Source organism: Oryctolagus cuniculus, chromosome 16 (genome assembly GCF_964237555.1).
Source record: "Oryctolagus cuniculus chromosome 16, mOryCun1.1, whole genome shotgun sequence".
In the NCBI taxonomy this organism is placed as follows: Eukaryota; Metazoa; Chordata; class Mammalia; order Lagomorpha; family Leporidae; genus Oryctolagus; species Oryctolagus cuniculus.
Window position 1 is genome coordinate 5,484,830 of NC_091447.1, and position 8,519 is coordinate 5,493,348.

The window sequence follows — 8,519 nt, forward strand, 5'->3', positions numbered from 1 at the left end:
CAACAAGAACAGCTCTTCTCTCACCAAGCCACTTTCGTGGGTGCTGTGGAAACCTCGTGAGAGACCACAGTGCCTGCTTTTAGTATGGCTCACAGGTGAGGATTATTTGATAAGTTGTAGCACAATTATGTAACCATTTAGAATGTTACCTGGTATGTTTATTCCACAGACCAACATTACTATGTAATGTAAATATCATTTTAAAATGTTTATAGTTCCATGTATCTTACAAAAAATGCATAGAAATTTCAATAACTGTTATTTCTTGGTTGTCAGAACACCTGCAATTTTCCTTGTTTAAATTCTGTCTTTGGGGCTGGCGCTGTGGTGCAGTGGGTTAAAGCCCTGACATGAAGTGCCCGCATCCCATATGAGTGCTGGTTCTAGTCCCGGCTGTTATTCTTCCGATCCAGCTCTTTGCTATGGCCTGGAATAGCCATAGAAGATTGCCCAAGTCTTTGGGCCCCTGCACCCATGTGGGAGACCTGGAAGAAGCTCCTGGCTCCTGGCTTCAGATTGGCCCAGTTCCCGCCGTTGAGGCCATAGGTGGAGTGAACCACTGGATGGAAGACCTCTCTTTCTGTCTCTACCTCTCTCTGTAACTCTGTCTTTCAAATAAATAAAATAAATCTTTTAAAAAATTCTGTTTTTGTGATTTTTTTGAGTTTGCTTTCACTTTTTTTATTTTTTTTTTATTTTTATTTTTTAGACAGGCAGAGTGGACAGTGAGAGAGAGAGACAGTGAGAAAAGTCTTCCTTTGCTGTTGGTTCACCCTCCAATGGCCGCCACAGCTGGCCAGCGCACCGCACTGATCCGAAGGCAGGAGCCAGGTGCTTCTCCTGGTCTCCCATAGGGTGCAGGGCCCAAGGACTTGGGCCATCCTCCACTGCCCTCCCGGGTCACAGCAGAGAGCTGGCCTGGAAGACGGGCAACCGGGACAGAATCCGGCACCCCGACTGGGACTAGAACCTGGTATGCCGGCGCCGTAGGCAGAGGGTTAGCCTACTGAGCCGTGGCGCTGGCCTGAGTTTGCTTTCAAACATGAATATGGGCTAACTTTAAAGTTAAAAAATAAAAGGAGGACATTATGACATAGTGGTTAAGTTGCTTCTTGGGAATTCACATCTGATAATCGATATGCCTGGGTTTTGAGTCCTGGCTTCACTTCCAACCCAGCTTTCTACTAATGTGTACCCTGGGAGGTAGCAGGAGATGGCTTGGGACCTGTGAGCCTGGTCGAGTTCTGACTGCGGCAGAAATTTGAAGAGAAACTAGCAGATGGAAGACCTCTCTCTCTCTCTCTGTCTTTCTCTCTCATTCTACCTTTTAAATAAGAAAAAAAAAAAAGAACTTAACATTTTTTTAAAAGTCACAAGAAATATTCATTATTTCTTCTATCTTGGTCAATAAACAGATGAAAAGTTGAAAAAGTCCATGTCCTCCCATGAAAGCCAACATTTCATGGCCATTTTGATGGACTTAGCGCCCACATCAGTCTGTGAGTCTGAATGCCCAGTTCTTTGGGACCAGGACTCATTCAGTGAGCTGTGAAGACTGTACCATGTCTCAGAACCACACTGAGGAAGTGGGGCCACTTGGCTTAAAGAGTTTAGGAGGGGGCTGGAGGTGTGGCATTAGCAGGTGAAGCTGCCACCTGTGATGCCACCATCCCATATGGACCTGGTTCGAGTCCCAGCTCCTCCACTTCTGATCCAGCTCCCTGCTAATGTGCCTGACAAAGCAGTGGAAGATGGCCCAAATCTTTAAAAAAAGAGTCTTCGGAGATGCTATTCCTTATATTACATCTGTTTTGCATGAGAATTAGGTAATACAATGTAGGAGACGAACACAGAAAAAGTATCCAAAAGAACTGTAAAAATCTCAATATATAGTTTCCTCTCCCACAAGCTTTTGGACGAGTGGAAGTTTTCCCGATGATTATCACGTCACAGACATTAACATCTCTGTGATATGCTGTGGACCACCAGTTGGCCGTCCCACATAATGCATTTCACATCCTGGATTATCTTGACCAGAGGCTGCTGAACACACCACGAACTCTGAAGTCGGTAGGAATGGATAGAAACGTGGGCTTTGTCTCTGGGCACCTGCGCCCTCCTGAGCACTCTATGCTTTGCTTTCCTTGTTTTCAGTGTGGGGAACTGGATTTTATATGAATTTTTCACTTTTGACTGTTAACTCAGGTTTTTTTCTATCAGCACAGTGGTTTAAACCAAATATACGTACACTACTGAGTCTGGTCCAAGGCCCATTATTTTATTGGTCTTTCAGGACTTTCAGAATAAATGTCAAACTCCTTGGCGTGGCCTAGAAGCACGTGTGAACTGATCGCTGTCTTCCCTCATGTATTTCGTCATCTCCTTGGCTGTTCTCAGTTCTGCATACACAGTACACCCACCTCAGTGCATGCTCTCACCTGTGTCTAAATTCCATTCCAACTCTGCGCCTCCCTGAGCAGCCTCTTCCCCAGCAAACGCTTCTCCGAAAGCTTTCCCAACTCCCAGCTTAGCCTAAGCAGGACTCTTTTACAGGCTTTCTCAGACCCTCTGTCCATTGCTCTGTCTTAGCACTTGGGGAACTGTATTGTGGTTGCACATGTGTCTCCACAATAGCCTACAAGCGCCCAGAAGACAGGAACTATGTTTAAGTTGCTAGCACAATTTCTGTCTCAAGTAGGCATCCATAAACTTTTCATTTTTGTTCCTTTGCACCTGTAAATGATGAACAAATGCATACTTAAGGGCTAATTTCCCACAAGTCTTCAATGTGACTTATTTTCTGGTGTCTGTATTTATTGTAGGTCTCATACCTTTCATTAGAATCCTAACACTACTCTTAGGCTAGGGACCATCGTGGAAGTGAAAAGACCTTTCTTTTTATCAACTTCATTTGTCTTCCAAGTATGGAGAATTCTAGAGGCAAGGAGAGAACCGCCACAGGATGGTTGAGGGAAGAAGAACAGTGGGCCTTAACTCAACCAAGCACATCTTTACCAAGAACATCAGAAAAGGAGGGGAACAAACGAAAAAGATCTATGAAAGATGATAAAGTTGCCTGTCCTAAGGAAAGGGGACAGTGTGATGGCAACCCAAAACCTCGGAAGAAGGTACCAATTCCTCCGTTACCTGTAGATCTGTCACCCATCGACCTGGTTCACAGAGACATTTTGCGGGCCTGGGGTCAAAAGCTGAGGTTAAGCACTAAAGGCCCGAAAATAGATCTGTATAAGCGACTATGTGAATATGCTTACCCAGACCAGAAGCCTTGTTTACAGGCTATTCCCAGCACAGCAAAGGAGGTCAAGATCAAAACATCCTTACAAATAAAATCAAAGGTGGGCAAAGAGGAAACATCCCAGGAAAGTGCTAAGAAAACAATGTGTTCCGCAGGGACCGACCCCCCTGAAGTGGCTCCTCCACTCCAGGAGGGCGTACCTGTGCTCCTGGAGGACGTGAATACAGTTGAGGTGACAACTTCTGCCCCAGAGGCTGTGCTGGCCTCTTGGGCCAGAATTGTCGCTGGTGCTGGGAAGAGGAAGGCAGTGGAAACACCCCCAGAGGCCTCCGGTGACAGATGGTGTGTGGTCCGTGGGAAAAGTCTCCCTGCAAACACACATGGTTGGGTTCAGCTGCAGTTTCATGCAGGACAAGCCTGGGTTCCTGAGAAGAAAAAAGGAAGAGTGAGTGCACTCTTCTTGCTTCCTGCAAGTAATTTCCCACCCCCATACCTGGAGGACAATATGCTGTGCCCCGAGTGTGTCCACAGGAATAAAATCTTATCAAAAAGCCTTCAATGGGACTAGAATATCAGGATTTAAAGGACATTTACAGCTTCTGCTTCCTTCTTTGACATCATCTAAGTTCTTGAGGAGTAGGGAGCCTGCGGAACCTTAGCCATGACTGATGATGTAAATTCAAGGCCCATCCCCTCACAGACCTACCTCATCAAGAACGTCACTACAAGCAACTTTGCAAAAGTACCTCTTGGGCCACCAACACCCTCAACAAGGGCATCTCTGAGTCCATTGTGATGGTTGTGAGCATCAAGCACCCGGAGATCATCCTGCACTTCCTGCTATCATGGGAAGACAAGACTGTGTCCGTTTGTGTTTGTGTACTCCAAACAGGCCTGTGGGGTCTCCCATCTTGTGGTTCTTTTCTCTGTCACCAGCAAAGGAAGTTCATAGCTGAAGCAGTGGTTTCCTGTCCATTCAGCAAATAGTCCACTAGAGCATATAGGCTCTTGAGCTCAACCTGTTGCCTCTTCGTAATTCTGCCTACTGAGATCATGCGTCATATTGTCTGGGTTAGCATGCAGCATTACTCAACTGCTTTCCGTTAGAGAACTAAATCCAGCTTGCAGATTCTGTTTTGTTTCACAGGATTGTTTATCCCCTTCAGCCCTTTCACCCTCTCTTTGTGTGAGCAATAGTGCCTAGAACAGACAGGGGCCAAGTGGTGACAGAAGAGCCGAAAGAACCGAGTCAGGATCAGGACAGAGATCTCTTTCTAGCTTTCACCTGCCAACTTCCTACTATGAGTCAGGTATGATGACAGTAAACAATGGCCACTGTGCATCCTGGCATTCAGAATTATTTCATACATGTTAACATGACTAACGAGTTTCTTTGCTCTCTGAGGGATTATGCATCATTTGGGAAGAAAGCTCGTGTTCTGCTATGTTGTCTGGTTATACCCAAGGTCATTTACTAATGTTCCCTGCTGCTTGATTCTGCTAATGTGATGTGTTCTTTCTCCAGACCCCACTCCTCCTCTCCCTCCTGTGCTCCCAGAATACTTTCAGAAGGAAGAGAGACAAATAATTAAATCTATTTTTAAAAAGGATTTATTTATTGTTTGGGGCCAGCACTGTGGCATAGCTGGTGAAGCTACTACTTAACAACACCAGTGTCACATATGGGCATTGGTTCGGGTCCTGGCTGCTCCACTTCTGATCCAGCTCCCTGACAATGAACCTGGGAAAACAGTGGATGATGGCTCAGGTGCTTGGGCTCCTGCACCCATGTAGGAGACCCGAAGAAACTCCTGGTTCCTGGCTTCAGGACGCCCCAGCTCTGGCTGTTTTAGCCATCTGGAAAGTGAACCAGAGGATGGAAGGTCTCTCTCCGCAGCCCCCCTCTCCCCGTAACTCTGTCTTCAAATAAATAAATAAAACCAGAAGTTAGGAGCCTCTGTGGGTCTCATGGTTGCAGCAGCTCAGGCGCTTGGGCTACCTTCTGCTGCTTTTCCAGGCCATTAGCGGGGAGGTGGGACGGGAGTGAGGCATCCAGGACTCTAGCCAGTGCCTATGTGGGATGCTGGCGTCACATGCAGCAGCTTCACCTGCTATGCTACAATGCCCACCCCCAAATAATTGGATTCGATTACTTTTGCCCCAGATGAATTCCATGGCAGAGGGAGGATAGGGTACGATGATTGAGCTGCTGTGGGGGAGCCCAGAGAAGATCTGCATTCATTCCCCATCTGAATGCTAAAGTCACAACCATGCAGATAGGTCTGGGCCCACAGCTATGTGTGGTGTGAACAACATGTGAAATATAATAGGAACAATAGAAATCTGGAGCCAGAACTTCAAATTTTCCTTGGTTCCAGAAAGGAATGGAAGACTCCATGAGCAGATTCTAAAGTAACTGCGCTGAAGACAGGTTTAGCAAGATATCATTGGTAGAGGCAAAAGGGTCTGTAAAAAAGAAAAACAGTGAACTCCTTGACAGGAATCAAAGGTGGATGTGACACATCTCCTGAGGAGGGATAAAGGGACATTTTTAAATTCCAATTTATTACAGTGGCGTTAATTTACCAAAAAATGTTCCATATAAATTTCTGTATGTTAACAAGTTAGAGCTTACAGATAAAAGTTGAAATTTGGCATCTTAATTATGTATACCTAGTACCAGAAGGAACGGTAAACATTGAAATGTGTTTGGCATGATGCAACGGGAAGTCAGACATCACTGGTCATGTGAGTCTAATCACAGGGAAGCAATAGGTCCTGATGACACTAATTGTCTCTCTACAGTCATTAAGTAACCTTAATACTCAGATGTACTCTTTTCCCCATTTCTAATAAGCATATCTTTACAAAATAAATTATGCTTCACCATTAAAAAAAAAAGAATCCTAACACTAATGGCTTATCATTTCACTCCATTATTTCTTCAAGGTCAACAATTTGCTGCTCTACATACTAACACTACTCAGAACACACATACACATACACACACACATGTGAGTAATTCACTTTGATCTTGGGCATTCTGGTGTCCTGTTGGCCTCCTTCCTGGCATTTGTCTTTCGTAGACTTATTAAAATGCACAGAACCTAAAGCAAAAAGCGTAGAAGGGGATTCACTCGTAAGGAATATAAGTAATGCATAAAGTGTACAAGTTTTCTGAAGAGTTCAGTGATGGCTACTTAACATTACTAACACTCTTCTCATTAAGAACAAATATTTTCTGCATTCCTAATTGCTTTGAACAGTTATTACATACATTGCCCATTCATTTAAATCTAAACTCCAAATTAAAGACCCATAAGCAAACATAATTCTGGAACGGTTAAGGCTAAGTTAATAAATATCTTTATGATATTCTCAGGTGACATGGAATGAATCAAATGACACTCCGTCTTGGTGCAGTAACATAGCATGAGTCTGGAGATCATGTGAGCTGTGTTCAGTTCCTTGCAGTCCACAGCTCAGGCAGGTGCAGCATGATGGCCAGCCTGCCTGGTTATTTCTTCATAATCACAAGGACCTGCATTAGTAGGTCTAATTCCATTCATGGTGTCTGTCACATCCACCAGGACCAACTCATCAGAACTGTTCGGACATGGGTATTAAAAATTCCAATTCTGGCTCTTCTTGTGGCACAGCAGGTTAAGCCGACACCAACATCCCATATGTGCACTGGTTTCAGTCTCAGCTGCTCCATTTCCTATCCAACTCCCTGCTAATGTGCCTTGGAAAGTAGCAGAAGATGGCCCAACTGCTTAGACCCCTGCACCCACATGGGCGACCTGGATTGAATTCCTGGCTCCTGGTTTCTGCCTAGCCAAGCCCTGCCTGTCACGACCCTTTGGGGAGTGAACCATGGGTGGAAGAGCATTCTCTTTCTCCATCTCAGATTCTCTCTGTCGCTCTGCCTTTCAAATAAATAAATCCAATACTAAAATTTTTAAATTCCTGGGCATTTTCCCAAACCGTCCAAGTCATTTTCTGGATAGTATGCATAGAGAATCTTCATGTTTTCAACAGTTCTCCTGACTGTTCTTAGGATCTGAGACCTCTTGCTATGGAGAAAAAAAAGCTATCTGGTGCTGTGTAATGGAAAAGATTGCGGGAAATGAAAAGTGGTGTCAGCTGACACAAACCATCTTTCATGAAGTGTGATTTTTATAGAAGAATCCCAAGTATTTCATTACTAGTTTTAAAAATACAGAAAGACAGTAGATGATAGAGAGAGATCTTGTAATAAGGAAATTTATTATTTTCTCATCAGTGGTGCTCCTGGTTTTCTATTTCCACTCAGTATTCAGGGTAGAATTAATAAAAAAAATCTGTTCTTTTTACTTACAAAATAATTACGACAGACTAGTTTCTTCCTTGAAATTAGTGCAATTTTTTTCTCTTATTTTTGTGTGTGAAATAGCTTCCTACTTCCAAATTTTGCTTCATTTTCTGGCAACTATTTATATTCTTTAAATGAATTACCCGCACACAACCTCCTGTTATTTTTCCCAATTTAAAACGTGTCTCTCGACCTCCTTCTTCTTCCCCTTCCCTCTGCACCAGCACCCCCGTTTTCTTTCTGAGACGCCTCTCTGCCCAGCCTTTCTTCACTCCACCCTGATCTCCGGTAGAAGGCGGCTCTTCTTAAAGCCCCCGAGGACGTCCGTGCTGTGGAAGCTAGAGGTCCGTTCTCAGTCCTTGTTTTATAGCATGAGTTTCAACACTGCTTCTCAAAGCTCCTTTTCCTCTTGGCTTCCAGAAAACTGTGTTTCAGTTGTCTTCTTTTTCTTTCTTTCCTGTTTGCTTCAGACAGGTAAAGTGCTGATGTCCTAATAGGTTTGAGGAGGCTCACCTCACACCATGGCGTGAAAGCCCACTTCCTGCGCTCAGGAACCACTTTCCTGGTGTTTTTACTGCCACGTAGAACCCCCCAGGTTCCTGACTGTGGCTCCTCCACAACTCCCTGACCTCCAAATGGTGGGACAGCAACTAGTTTGATGTTTAGATGGCTTCTCTTTCCTGTTGATACGTAGCCCACACAGTCTTATCCAGACTCCAATCTTTAAATGCTATCTATACTCTGAATATTCCTAAACTCATATTTGCAGTTTGGATCTCTCTCCTGATCACGTGACTCACCCATTCAGTGGATCCCATGAAGCTTCAGTAGGGTATTGGAGAAATTCAGAAAATGGGCTTCCACTCCCTCTGTCCTTCTCCAAACCTACGTCTTTCAAAGCTTTCCCCA

The 8,519-nt window shown here is 44.5% G+C and overlaps 2 pseudogenes; one reads left to right on the forward strand and one right to left on the reverse strand.

Annotated features, from left to right (window-relative positions):
• The first annotated feature begins 2,860 nt into the window (after positions 1-2,860).
• Positions 2,861-4,836, forward strand: LOC100357355 (developmental pluripotency-associated protein 4 pseudogene; annotated as a pseudogene).
• Positions 4,837-8,074: 3,238 nt separating this feature from the next.
• LOC127487333 (small nucleolar RNA U13) lies at positions 8,075-8,169 on the reverse strand (annotated as a pseudogene).
• Positions 8,170-8,519: the final 350 nt, after the last annotated feature.